Raw genomic sequence first — 15,361 nt, forward strand, 5'->3', positions numbered from 1 at the left:
TCGCATTTTAAAATCTTTTCACTCAGCGCCTGTCTGTTGTGGCAGATTGGCACTATTTAGAGGAAATATAAAAATGAACGTGGCAGTGTGTACACGCCTCTTACATGGGTATCTGGTTTAAATGAGCAGGATAGTGACCACTGGAGGTAATTTTGCAGGCTGTTTTTATGCACTGTTTGTATGTATACCTAAAAGTAATGCAGCACAATTCGTATGTAATCATGAGCCTGTAATTTGTATGTGACCCACATAGTCAGGAAGGCTGCTATCACGTGACCAAAGCGCTGACAGAACAACACATTCTCACGCCGACCTCCGTCACATATTGACGTTTTGGTCATGGACTTTCCACGTCCAGATATAACGTGCAAGGTATCCTGGGTGCGTTGGCTATTGAAATTCTGGGACACAGTGTCAAGTTCTCTTCTTTCAAGATATACTTCCGTTTTCACAGGAAATTTAACGTTTACAGACAGTAAAAATAAAAAAGTTAAAATAACAACTTCGTCAGTACAACACTGCGAATTGATATTTTTTTCCTTCAACAACTAACGCATATTGTTGGGTTTCAGCAACAAAAACACGTGGTTAGGTTTAGTCAACAAAAGCACTTAGTTACATTTAGGCAACAAAAACACAGTTAGGTTTAGGCAACAAAAGTAAGTGGTTAGGTTTAGGAAAAAAGAACAGGGTTTGGCTTTAGAATCTTACTGGACGGGTTTGTTGGACCCATCCACCACCCTTCCCGCCCGCCCCACTTGGACTTTCGTCACCTTAACTTTCATCCTTGTCCCGCTGCGTTTCCCCCTGACACCACTGGGCTCCGTTAAATCATAACGGCAACCGACCGCATATCATGCCTACATTAAAGGAAGCCTTTTTTCGTTGGTTTCTGATGCTGCAAGTCACTGCCCAAGCGATGAATTTCGACGACTTCGAAGTGAGACTATGCTCGACAGAAGCAAGACAGGAAGTCCATGTAAGGAGGCAAGTTGGGGTGGTAAATGGGTCAAACAAACACAGTAACTTTCCCCTAGGAAACCAGCATTTGCGAATGTGTTTGGGACCATGTAAAACCAAGTAGACTTTGAGTTATTTTAAGGTAAATCATCTCCATATTTCTCTTCCTACATTTAACTTACAAAACTTAATGTTAAGTACATAACTTCAGAAGAAAGTGTAGAGAAAGAATTATACTTGACATTATGTATGTAACGTGACGACGCCATTCATGGGCCGCTAATTTGTTAGATACAATATGAACCGATGTATGAGAAATCCAACAAACACAGGACTTTCCCACAGGAAACTAGTGTTTGAGAACATGTTTGGGACCATGTGAAACCACATAAACTTTGAGTTATTTTAAATCTATTTATATTTCTCCCCCTAAATCGAACCTACACAACTTAATGTTAAGTATGTAACTTCACATTAAGATTGTAACCTGACAGTATGTGACAACGCCATTCATGGGGTGTTGATTCTTTAGATATCATGTGAACCACTGATATGAGGAATCAAATAAATACCGGACTTTCACCCAGAAAACCAGTGTTTGTAACGCTTTGAAAACCAAGTATGTTATTTTAAGGTAAATCGTCACCATGTTTCTTTTCCTAACTCTAATCTATGTAACTTTGCTTACCTAAACCTTACCTAGGCAACTTTACATTAAGTATGTAACTTTACGTTAACCATGTAACATTAAATTAACTACATTACTTTATATTAGTATGTAATGTAACAATGTTATTCATGGGGCACTAATTTGGTAGATATCATACGCACCGTTGTATGAGGATACATTGAATTTTAATGACCTATTCTTGAGCCTTGATGTACTGGCTGTTAGTTGAATACCATCTAGACATATTCAAAGAGAAAAACTAGGACACAGATACTTTCCCTGACTTTGAAATCATCCCACAGCCGCACAGATGCAGGAAGAAAGGTGGCTCCTGGTGTCCCTGACCTACCCCAGTGTGTCCAAGGAGAAATCTTTGGAGTCTCCAAATAAGAGTGAACTTCCCACCTCTTCCTCTGGCTAAGTTTCAAAGTCTTCCTGGTTTTAGGTTACTGGCCAAACACGCCCCAGCTGTACACAAAGTGGCCACTCTCAATGAGACCCTATGGAGGCAGAGGGAGATCAGACACCCCGTGACGTAGCCAAACATCCCAGTTAAAAGCAAAGCGAACAGAGGGCGTTCCATTGATGTTATTGCTTTCTTAAACAGGTCAACGTTCACTTATGGCAAGTGTGATATTACAGAAAGTAATATCATACTTGTGGGCAATGGTTCAAGCCCAGAGGCCTCTACAAAGAGAATCCAAAGTTTGTCACTGTCATGAAGTAGAGCGGTCATCTGAATATTTCATACACGCTCCTTTAATCTACTTTATCCTTGAAACGTCCATATGGACTTCATAGAATGTGTCAATCTCTTGAGTGATAGAATGTAAAACCCACAAAACACCCCCTAAAGGCAATCCCATCAAGCAGCATTCACCGTGGGATGTATAGACCTATGTTAAGCAAATGGGCAGAGAAATGGTGACCCACTGAATCCATTATTTCTCCTCCTATATCTATTGTCTTAAAGCCTGCCTTATGTCCCCAAAGTGCCTTTAAAGACATGTTAAGAGAAAAGAGCTCTCTGCCTTGGAATGAGCTAACTCAATTATCATAGCAACTGGCAGTGCTCTTTAACATGTCAATGGTACTTGGCCTGCATGCATAATTTTGCTGTGTTATTGTGGTGGCCTCTGCGTTTTTCACTGACAAAAAAACCCCAAACCACAGGCACGGGGGCCTATTGTCATGGGCGCATCCATCTGGATCAAGGCCATTAGAGGATATTTGCACTTCCTCTGTGGCTCCTGGCTCTTTTTGACATGCGGCAGAAGGAGCAGGCATCACCCACCAGTGCACGGCCAATTGAGGTGCAGATTGACCAGAGGGACAGTGAAGAAGGGCAGCCAGCAGGGCAGCGCTCCTGTCAAATCCAGTGATGGACACCCACGTGGGGGCTGCTAGTTGGCCTGCGGTTTCTGAGGTCCTATAGCAATTGATGGGACATGACGAGGCAGGCGCCCTGGTTTCATTCCTTTGTCCCTTGGGATGTTGTAGGGTGTATCAGAGTGTCAGAGGCTCTTGGCTACAGCACACTTCTGGTGTCAACTGCCTACGATATACAACTGCCCCTTGCCTGCCCACACATACACCGATAAGAAGAAAGATATTCAAGCGGCTGTGATGTGTGACAGGTATACGCTGCTTTAGAAAATAAAAAAAGGGTAATTTTGTCTTTTTTATTCAACCTCAATATATAAATAAAACATGAATGTATAGAACCTATATGCTGTGAATGGAGCGCAAACAATCTGAACACAAATGCATAAATGATGCCCTTTGAAGCTGTGGAAACATGCTGATAAGGCACACAGATGGGCCTGATGTGGTTAACACCACAGCATTTACAGGGACCTTGGCTGTTCCTCCACATGTGTATGCATATGTGTGTGTGTGTGTGTGTGTGTGTGTGTGTGCTTGTGTGCCCAGGTGAGCCGATTAATCGTAAAAGCACAGATCTCTATACACACACGGGAAAGCGGCTTTCAGACATATCAAATAGAACCAATTCAGATCCAACACATAAACACCTCAGCTGTCAATCCATATCCCCCCACATGTAACTTATACGCTTGTCGCTGCACACGCAGCCCCTCTGAGCTGTGTTGGAATGCTGACAGCACAGAGATATGGATCTTGATTTGATTAAGAGTCTGAGTTGAGGCTCTAAACACTGGAGCCAATACCAATTCGGGCGGGTGGGCAGGGAGACTGTTGCGAAGGAGGTGAGGTGGAGGGGAAGGGGCAGAGTGTGATGGCAAGGGGTGGGGTGGGGTGGGGGGGTGGGGGGGGGGTTACCTGTGGCCCTGGCTCCAACTGGGAGTAATTTGGAACAGACTGCTCCCAATGTGTTCATTAGGTTGTGATTGGGCTGAGCGCAGGTGGGGAGGGCCTGCCCTGCCCGACGCTGAATAGTCCTGATTGTGCCCAGCATAAAACGCCATCTGTTTCAATGAGGGAATGAGGGGGAGAGAGAGAGAGAGACAGGCATGAGGAAGGAGGAGGGAGTTACCGGTGAAAAGTCATGTTTTATGATGTCTGGTTAATTTTGTGAACTAACAAGGGGACAAAAATTAAATGGAGGAAAAACCCCGGCGACATTTGCAACTCTCTCGCTTGTCTTAAAATTCACAATGAGTAGAATAAAAAATTATTTTATATCCAAAAATGTTTAAGTCTATAAAGTAAATCAATGACTTGGTGTGAAAATTATTGCCATGTAAGCACACTTTGTGTAAAAACACAAATAGCAACTTATTGTAGACAAGAGGTAAAATGGCGTCCATCTCCGGCTTAAATGGCAGGTTTCAGTCTGGCTGTGGCTTGCCACTGTGAGCAGACGGCTGAAGAGACAAGGGGATTGGAGATGGGGCAGCAGAGTTTATTTATGGGCCCTCTGCTTCAAAGCTGGGATGTTTTTGGTTAATCCTGTACTCATACCAAAAGCAGACATACAAATGTTAATCTAGATGTTTACACGCGCATTTACGCTGACTACTTTGCCGTAGACACAACATTACCCAAAATCACATTCGTAAGTCTTGTGTGGGTAAAAACACAGAAGCCAAAAATATCTTTTTACTCAGTCAGCCTTTCTTTCTGTCTCTTTTTTTTCTCCTCTCTGTCACTGCAAGGTCCTGGGAAGAAAAAGAAGAGAGCCGAGGAGAAGAAGGCCACTGTTTGCTGCTCGACTTTTGAAGCGTCTTTATCGGGCTTGGCAGCGTGGTCCTGCGTGTCCAAGCCTCGTCGTGCTTTTCATCCTTTGTGCTGTCCAAGGTGTGTCCAATGCACTGGGGCTTTGTGTGGGGAGGGAGACGACACATCACATTCTGTCTTCTGTCCCGAGCTGGGGGATGGGGGGATAGGGGGGTGGGCTGTACAACAGAGGGGGGACAAAAAGCAAACTTATAGAAGGCCACGGCTCTTCAAAGCCGCGATGCACAAAGGCTTATAAAGCGTTACTTCATGTAGAGTTGTGCCAGATGTAATTGCGGGGTTCCTGGAGATAGAGAATCACATGCAATGCTTAGCCCCGCCCCTGACACCATGAAAGGGCTGTGAAGCTTCAACTGCAAAGGGGGGGTGACCAGAAAAGTTTACTTCACTTTGATGCACAATAAACAAGTGAGTAAATAAGTTATCTTAAAGGTCCTGGTACAAATCCGCCACTTGCTGCCTCGGAAAGGGTAATTTCATGCACGGAGCTTGATGGATGCAGGAGGACTGGCTGTCCCCATTAGAAATCAGGAAGGGTGGAATCTGCACTGAGCGACAAGTGATCCCCCTCCCCTTTTTTGCTCCGCCATCAGCTTCGCGATATAGGCTCTCTCAAGTGTGAACACTGCTTTCTACAGAAAATTACGTTGATTCATTGTTAATAAGCCCAGAGGTTGGCAGTGTGAGCACGGTGCATGGCAAGTACAGGTAGGCTGTGGTTTTCCTGATCAACCTGACTAGTCCTCATCTGTTTCCTGTGACCTCCTGCTGGGATGGTGCGGGTGTCAAGTGTGCATTGTTAAATATGTTCCAGGGCACAAACGCTGCCTCTGTCAGGTACATATGCACAGCCTGCTCCCTGTTTGTGTGTGCGCAGGTGGGTTTGTGCATGTGTGTGTTTGTCTTTCTGACAGTGAATGGTGATGGGTGTGGAGGAAAGGGTGGTGCTATCACTTTAGGCCTGCAGATGGGGTTCCCAGAGGAGGGACACGCCCCGGTGTTTTCTGAGACAGCGACGAAGGCAAACATGGCGGCAGATCCATTTTTGCATCTTAAAGGTTCAGCAGACACTTCTGTAGCCAGAGAACAGTAAGTTCTTGTTGTCTCTTCATGTGTCATGTCCAAAGGCCTCCTGCTAGGGCTGTGGAAACTGTGGCGTCTGTATCCACAAGGTCAAGGCTTAGATGTCTTGCACAAAGATTTTCTTTAGCGGGCTTCATTTTAAATGTAACAGAGTAAACTAAATCATGTAGAGCTTCATCAAGGTGACATAGTGTGAGCACAATAATAGCATATAAATGCAGCCCATCTTTGGAGGACAGGTTTACTCAGGGACCGGTGTTTGTTTTACAGACTTCTTTGCCGCTATAGATCAGAACTCAAGTTTACTTTATGTCTCCATCGCAGTAAAAGGGCCTGTGTTTGCTCTATACTTGCTGAATTACAATGGCGGTTCATGGCAGAGTGAAACCTTGCCCGTGATTAGAGTGGAAATGAAGGATCTTGTGTATATCCAAGTGATATTAAATGGCACCTGGCAGAGCAGGGGCACTAAAGCCTCAGCTGGTACGCCTTTGCATATCAATAAGTAGACACTCCCATGAAATGGAATAATTCAACCATGCGTGTATCGGACTACAAGAATTATGTTTGATGAAGGAGCCACAACTTGCATGTAAAGCCAGCACGGATCAAATATATGAAATAATCATCAAAAAAATGAAATTAATCACAAGCAGAAGTGGAGGAGGGCATCCACCCTGTTGTAATGGATGTCATTAGCACAGACTGCAGTAAATAACATTAAATGTTAAATGCAAATACAAAGAAATATATTGACACAACAATAACGCCGCTATAAAGTGGACATACGTCGGTGTTAAAGTGCAGCATTCATTTGGTGATTCACCACTGCAACGTGTGTCCAGATGAAACTTTTGGATTAGCTGTAAGATGGCCAGTACCTCTCCGCATGTACGCACCATTCTCAGGTCACAGAACAAAGCACAAGGGCCAGCGAGCAGGTGTCAGGGGTCATGGTATCCCAAGGGGACCTTGAGTCTCATCCCAAAACCTCTAACATTTTTCAAAGCCCTCCTGCAGCCCAGGCCCTCATCAGCGAGTGCCCCCGATGGCCCCGTGCACATATGCACTACCCCAAACACCTCTCTGGCGGGTGAAGGGGGAACCTGAGTGCATCACCTGGAGCCTCAAGTACGTGACGAACAGGCGCGGTCTGTCCAAAACCAGCCTGAGACCCGGTAGGGGGGGCAGTAATGATGTTGAGGGGGCAGGAACACGTACAGGGGGCAGATTTCATTTTCTCCATGTTTCACAAAGGCTTTTCGCACATCCTTGTTGGACTCAAAGCCTAGCTAGAGAGGGTTTCACCCCATGAGAGATAATTACTCATAACCCACATGGCCCTGTTAGCTTGGGTTCATATACACATTCACTCAAATTTCAGATGCTCTATCACCTTAGGTTTACTCAAGCAGAGCAACAATAAAACATCTCAGTTTACTTAGAGTTTAGAGTGGTCTTTCCTTACTTACGTTTCCAACTTTTGACTGTAGACAGTGACATATAAATACACCAAACTTTAACCAGCTTTCAGAACGAGGACAAGGAAGGAGGACCGTTTAAAAAAGATAGGCACTTCTCGTGCTAATCCTGCTTTAATTTGATATGTCTGTGAAAGTGTCCATTGGGCCTTGATGAAGTGATGTGGTTAAAACCGTTGATGCAGCAAATCTAAACCCACATCCCCTTGTCTGCCCAATCAACCATCAATAAAATCTTTCCTCGTCACTACTGCGGACAACTACAACACTGGCCATGCCCTACCTTCCATAGGGAAAGAGACTCCATGGCCCAGCATGTCACATGCAAGAGGCTGAGAAAAAATTAAGGTGCTCTATCTCTCAGCAGATTATACTTTATCCGAGATGAAGGGTTGAAAAAGAGCGAGTGTAGTTCAGTCAAACTAGCTAAACGGGTGAGAATTAAGATGTTGTAGCGTGGGATGAGGCAGTTATGCATACATAACATGCTGAGGCTGGGACCCCCTACTGGGGAGAGGCACGACAAAGCCTCTCAAACAGCAATACCTCTGGGACAGCTAATGATTAATTAGCTTGTGTCATTAAGTGAGGCAAATGTCACCCAAGCTTCCTGGGGAAGCTGTCACACCATGTGTAGGCTACTCACAAGTTTCCCCCTCAGGTGTTGGTAAAGGGTGGGGGGGTGGGGGGGGGGGGGTGAGTGCACTGTAACTAGGCAAATCCTGACATCTAGTGGTCAAATGGAAAACTGCATCAGTCTCAGCTGCCATACTAAAGGCAAAGTCTAGTCAGAAAACTTATTTACACCTTTATTAACCCCTAAATTCATTTTTTCAATGTTATTTTTTACACATGACACACACGCGCCTGTTACACACACATATGCACAAACAGGACCAATACACATGCATTAATGGAAAGATGTCAGAGCATTTTTCCTTTGTCTTAGGCAGTGCATCTTAATAATACAGACAAAATGTAAACTTGTACACATATAACTGCAGCCTAAGATCTCTAACAATAGGTCATCAACTAAGAGGTTATCCAGATTCAGCTTTGGGATTACTCCCTGATCTCTGATCCCTGATCACTAAATTGGGTGAGGTGACCTCTGACCTTTTAGTGTCATTCACCTCATTGACCGTGGCACATGACGTCAAAATTAAAGAGCTGATGTTTCCTCACAAAGCACGTTTCTAAGGAGGAGTGACCTGACATGCGGGCATGCTTGGCGACACAGACATATTTTTTTAATTGCAAAACCTGGCATCACACAAACATTTTAGATACAGCTTGCCCAAAATTAACGTTAAAAAACTGGATAAAATACAAAATAATTTCAAAAGTAGACAATTAAAATGTTCTTACCAAAGATCCGAGATGCAAGCTGGGATTGACGACTTTCTCGCACAGTTTGGATGGAACTAATCCAGACAAGAGAGGCCGCCGAAATGTTTGTAAGAATCAAGTGGCTTACTTTAGTTGTGACTTAAATGCTATTTTTTCCATCAGCTACCGCTGACTTTTCACCGCACACATGCTCATGCATTATTTTTTTCTGTCTCTCCATCTCAGGATCAGTTAGTCTAAATCTTACGAAGGTCAGCACTGAATCCTGGCCTGCTGTAAGACCAGACCACGAAGAAGTGAGAAGGCCCCTCTCTTCACCAGGGAGTGGCAGCGCAACGTGGAGAGGCTTAACACGCTCTCAAACGCACACACATACACACCTCACGTCTGTGTTTATTCACGTCCACAAGCGCACGTGCACACACACGCACACACACACACACACACACAATCTGCCTCACCCTCACATAGACATACGCATACAAAAGCACACCTGTCAGGGCCTTTCCACTGTGTGAGCAAAAGCAAAGAAGTCTGGCCCCCCCTCTGTCTCTCTGTATGTGGTATCCCATGTCTGTTATATTAAAGCAAATCCATTCAGTTCCCACTTTCTCATCTGAAATAATGGCATGAGCAATTTTCACATTTAGGCAAGCAAGGACACATGCAGTCTCTCTCCCTCTCTGTCTCGCTCTCTCTCTGCTTAATGAATGGAATCGGATCCGGGCCCCTGTGGCTGCGGTTTAATCTGCCTTTGAAGATTTCTACAATTTCCCGATAAAAAAATAAACCCGCACCTTCTTACACAGATGTATTCTTTTGCAAAATACACTGGGAAATAAGACATCTACTCACACCTACTTATACATTTACTCATATCTACATGTGCATGTGATTTCTGCGTTATTTACCTCAGCTAAAAGGGCCCGGGGCCTTGCCAGGAGCCTCCCAATTGTGCCAGTCTACTGGTGTGTGACGTCCATTTGAAGGGGGAATCTGTCCAATAGAATGATTGAATTAAAGTGCACTTTGGTCCGGAGTGCTCTCTCTTTGCCACTTTGCACCATAACATGTCTTGTCCTAAAATAATTAGATTGAGGCCTTGGGTGGTGGAGTGGCCGGATCCTCAATGGTCAAAAGAAGGAATGGTCTGGCTTTGAATGGAAGCCTCCCATCTTAAAAAAACACTTTATTTCTTTACACTTGAGGTTTGTTGTCTTTTGTGACTATTATCCCCATTCACCATTTGCTTTCATGCAGCTGTGCCCCTCTTAAAAAAGTCTTTGTGCCGGCACCATGAATACAGGGAATGTGTCCATGGCAGGTAGCCCTTATTGCAAGTTAATCTCCTGAAAGAGCCTCATACAAGTACTTTTAAATTCTCCCCGAGCCACAGAGGGCTCATCATCAATCGAGCACTTCTCCCCTTTGTAGGGCTGATGAGTGTGGTGCCCGGCCGGTGACAATGGCTGCCAAGTGTGGCAAAGTAATCACCTTCTGGGGAAAACACTAGTAATTACTTCTAAACTGTTTGGGCTTCGGAGACAACTGCTATTGTGCAATAAAATGAAAGGCTCCCTTTAGAGAGAGGTGCTGTGATGGCTGCTCTCGATCTTTTTGTCATCTGTTTGTTTACAGAGATTTCTCTTTGCTGTTGCCCACTGCAATGCTTTATCATATATGCGTATGTGAGCATGCGATTTAGTTTCTGTGTGTCCCCACGCCTCATGCGCTTCTACGCCTGAACACATCAACATTTATCACGCTTACAAAATGACACTGTGCACTGTATACGTTATAATGTTAAGAAGAGTCTCTTATTTCAATCACACAATTTAACAAGTGTAATGTTCCCTCCATTTCTCAAGAGTATGTTAATTAAGCACATTCCTGCATTCAACCAGACCTGTTATTCACCCTCTGTTGGGCTCCGAATAATAGCGACAGAAGAATGTCTTCGACTATTTCCTGAGCTGCACTGATGAGATAATAAAGTATTTGTTGAGCAAATAGGTCTGCTACCACATGACGTTACATTTTGACTCATTATGGAAGAGAGTGGGAGAACAGGAGAAGATTTTATAAAGTATGAATTCTGAAACAGCCTTCAAAATTACAAAATTCATTTCGCAATCTAATAAATGTTTATCCCTGTAGCTGGATTATTACAATTTTATGTTTTGTAGAAACGTCTTCAAAAGAGTACAGGCTGCTTTATTCATGCTCCCTCTTTTTGAGTGATTTTCAGTAACACTGACGGGCACCTCTATCGCATTTTTGATGGCTTTAATCACCTTAATACTTACTTAAAACTGCCATAGATATGAATATATCAAGGTATGCATCTAATTTTGTTTTCACAAGAGCTACAGTAAAGATTTATCGTACCAGGTCCAAAACAGCAGAAAGCTTAGATAAACTCCCACAGTATGGCAACACCGAAAATTATCACAGCATTTATGCACATGTACATGGACTTTAGTTTAAGGTTTTGGTTTGCTGGCTTTGCGATATCCAATAAACAAAAATACACACGAGATGCACAACACAAAATATCATATATATATTAGTAAGTCCCTCTTCTGTTTTATTCACCTCATTTCTACAGTCAGTTTAAAACATTAAGAAATATATTAGTGCATGTAATGCCACAGATTTTCTCAGAGTCTCTCGGGGTAAACACTGATTTTAAGTGACATTATCAGTTAAAAGTAGCAGCCAGTGTTGATTTTAATAATATCTCGTTGACCTTTTTTTCTATGCCTCGTTAAAGAGTGCTCCACCGGCGAAATCATTTGATTTGCCACTAATCAGACATCTGTTTATTGCATCAGTAAAGAAAATTGTTGGAACTGCCGTGACAGAGACGCTGAGACATAATCTTTGTAAACTCTAACGCTGTTTCTATGACAACAAGAAAATGGTTCTAATGGCACGAGACCTTAATTTTCCTTGCGATCTCTTTAATGTCAAATATCAAACACTTCAACCCATATTCACGTGTGTTAGGTTCTATGTGTGGGAGACAGAGATTATCAATTAATACAGACAAGTAATTCAGAGACAACCACGGTTTCAGGAAAGTAACTTTCATTTCACTGTTAAAGGCAGATTTAGAAATAAACAACAACCTCACTCACCTCAGCTTCACCATTAGCACATCTCTTCTGTTTAACGCAGCCATGCGGAGCCTGACTGGAAAGGCACGCAGGACTTCTCAAGCTATCAGGGAAAAGAAATAATTAAACACAACAAATGGATTTTTTAATAAGCAATTCTTACTTACATCATTCAATCTATCTTACAAGGGAGGGGATTTTGTGGCCAAAGATAATTATATTACAAAGTAGTTGGCTGCTGTAAATATTACATTCTTAGTTAAGACACAGAGGACAAGCAGAGTGTTTTTGCTATTGCATATTACTAAGTGTCTAAAATATGAAAACTAAGCTGTAAGAAGCAGGTTTGTGTCATGCTGTTAAAATACAGAAACAACAACATTATCTGTAACTTTAGCATCTTCACCTGCAATCAGGCAAGAGAGAATAGAGCTGTATAATGACACCACTGTAAATTAAATGTACAGAATGCAGTGTGTGTGAGAGATGTGATTTTAAGGTATATACAGATGTTGTATTTTCAATGTCATTTAATACTATTATTGTTAATCATTGGTTAATCAATGTTTGGCTCATGTTTGCTCTCATTTTTATTGTCATATTGCTTTATATGTTGTGCCACGTGCTTGGTTGAGCAACAATGATTGATACTAATGCATGCTAATACAGAGACACCCTTAAAGGCCCTTTTTCACCTGCAACAATGCTGGGCGTTGTTATCTGGGTGTATGGTAGCCTTATTTCTGACTGTTTATACTGACACCTATTACTGACATAAGCAATGACAATGATGGTTATTGGTTATGGAAGTGAATAAGAATCCTTCACTCAAGCTCAACCTGTCATGGAAAACCTTTAAAGCTGCATAAGTCTGGTTTTGGCCAGCAGAGGGCAGAAACCATTAGAACAAACTGACAGCACGATCAACTAAAGGCAGACTAACAGTGTTCATGTAGAAAAAAGAAAATTTAGCACAGTGACACTCAACTTTCGGTTAGCGGGCCAAATTTGACTTAAGATAGGGTGCTAGGTGGCCCATTGATAAACTAAAGATTGATAAATCCCAGTATCACAAATCACAATTTGCTGAAGAGGACTTTACAACATATGCCACCCCTCTGTCCTTGGACCTTACAGCGCATAAGGAAAAACTCGTCCCCCAAAAAACCCTCAACGAGCAAAGAAACAGTAGAAACCTTAGGAAGGCCAACCGAGTCCCCTCTTTCAGGATGAACAGACGTGCAGTAGCCTAAACGTTGTGCGTACAGAAGAAGAGATCAACACAATAAAATCACAGCAATTTAAATCACAAAATAAATGAATACACAATGAAAATAAATTGAGTCACACTGGGATTTTTTTGTAGTTTGTATGTCAATATAGTACCACAGTGAATAAAGAAGCATCAAAATAGAGCTTATTTATATAAAAAAAAAAAAAAAGTGCCAGGGGAGGATCCCCCAGACCCCTGGGATGACGTCTCTCTGTAGGCCCATGTGGAAGTTAGCATCGCACTGGTTCCTCGTCAAAAAACCTATGGAATTTTTTCATGGGATTTTGGATGATTGCCGAAAGTAAGCTCTGTGGCAAACAAACGCTCATGATTACTGACATGTTTTGTTCAGTAAGATCATGATTATTTAAGTCTGAATGCAGCTGTCAGTAGAAAACTAATGTTACAATATAAACAAACTACACTATGGTTACACAAACTAACATCACCACCAGAACAAAACTGTAAAGCCATGTGTGACGCTCTGTCGTCTCCTTTTAGCCACTTGTTTGCAACCGCCTTTTTTGAGATACATAGAAGCTTCAAAGTGGGGTGTTTATTGATGTACTTTATGTTGTATAACACAAGGTAAAAGTCTCGTAAACTTGTGTTAACAACAGACTATATATCTCTGGCATCTAACCAAAAACCCGTTCAATAAACCATTAACGTAGAGATAAGGGAACCAGGGGTGATATAATGCTAACTCTTATTCAGGTCTTAGGACTCAGTCCTGGGGCACTTTACAGACAATTGCTTGTGAACATGCCAGCCACATTTTTCTCCCCAGTGGCTTAAAACTGAATAATGCAAACATTTAAAAGTAACATGTTAGCAAACAAAAGCCTGTTCACATCTAGCAGTCATGAAGCAACATTTTTATGCATTACGTTACTAGCTACCATACAGCAGACAGACAGAGTTAGCAAAGAAAGTAAGAGCATCTATGTTAGCAAGTAAGCAACCCAGATACTGTTTCTCAGGAGCAAGTAATTTTAGGTAGTGACTAACAGACAATTGTGTGCTTACATATCAGCCATAACATTTTTATTTGGTGTATTAGAGCTGTAACTATCAGCTTCCTGTGCAGTTCCTCTGCTCCGTGGTGGCCAAAAATCAGATAAGCTAAAATTCAAAATGGCTGACATGCTAGCAAACAATTTCCAGAACATTCACATGCAGGAGACACAACGTAATGTTAGCATTACTTTGGCATCCTGTTTCTGGCCACCTGAAGAACGTAAGTTAAATATTTACTCACCTTATTGCTATGTTTTTGGTTCTGTCACCACCAACTGACAAAAATGTCTCTTTAGCTTATGCGATACTAGTTGCTGTGTTTACTGTGGGTAACTTTGTCTGCTATTTGGTGCTGGGTTGGTAGCTAGCATATGGTGAGTTAAAGCTTCTTTGCTGCCTTTATTCTTAAACAGCAGCTGCAACAGGTGAGGAAATACGGAAATAATAAGGAAATATGTCATTGCTGTGTAACTGTCAGCTTATTGGGTAGTTGTTCTGCTCACAAGTGACCAAAAACCACAACATGCACAGAATGTAAAATGGCTAACATGCTAGAAAACACTTGCCATACAAAGCATTAGCATTAGCATTCATTTTAGCATTTTCAGGCTATGTGATAAATCTAAATAATCTAAATTCAACATTTACTCACCTTTTAGCTCTGTTTTGGTCTCTGTCACCTCCAACTGACGTTTTAGCTCAGTAGATACTAGTAGCCTAGCTGTGTTTACCATGGGTAAATGTCTGCCATTTTGTGCTAGGTTGGTAGCTAGCATTAGGTGAGTTAAAGCTTTTTGCTGCCCTTTTAATAACAGCAGCAACAGCAAGATGTTTTCAGCAACCTCTGCTACTGTGCACTGAATGAAACAGCAGACACAGTGTTAGTTATCAAAGGAAGAGAGGGTTAAGAGCTAGCAGGTTATTTTGTGACAGTGAGCAATAGGCTTTTTCACCAGCCTCATCACAGGAGGAAAAGCACAGGTGTAAATAATGAAATTAAATGGCTGAGTTCCGTTTAGCTGCTTTGATTTCAGATTCCTGGGCCCAATTCCAATCCGGCTCCTAAAGACTCAAGCCCTGAACCCTCACTGACTTAACTGACGTCAGCTGTAAGTGATTGAGTGTAAGAGTCTGAAAGGGCTCCGGATGCTATAAATAGGAATGGGACAGCACTTATCCCCCTCTC

At 42.5% G+C, this 15,361-nt stretch overlaps 1 long non-coding RNA gene across 1 annotated transcript in view; it reads right to left on the reverse strand.

The window, feature by feature from the left end:
- Nucleotides 1-9,009, reverse strand: part of LOC126388995 (uncharacterized) — a 110,814-nt gene extending 101,805 nt beyond the window's left edge. The window contains exon 1 of the long non-coding RNA XR_007569798.1: nt 8,782-9,009. This is a non-coding gene — a long non-coding RNA (uncharacterized LOC126388995). The remainder of the gene's footprint in view (nt 1-8,781) is intronic.
- Between the last annotated feature and the right edge of the window lie 6,352 nt (nt 9,010-15,361).

Source organism: Epinephelus moara, chromosome 4, assembly GCF_006386435.1.
Source record: "Epinephelus moara isolate mb chromosome 4, YSFRI_EMoa_1.0, whole genome shotgun sequence".
Lineage (NCBI taxonomy): Eukaryota > Metazoa > Chordata > Actinopteri > Perciformes > Serranidae > Epinephelus > Epinephelus moara.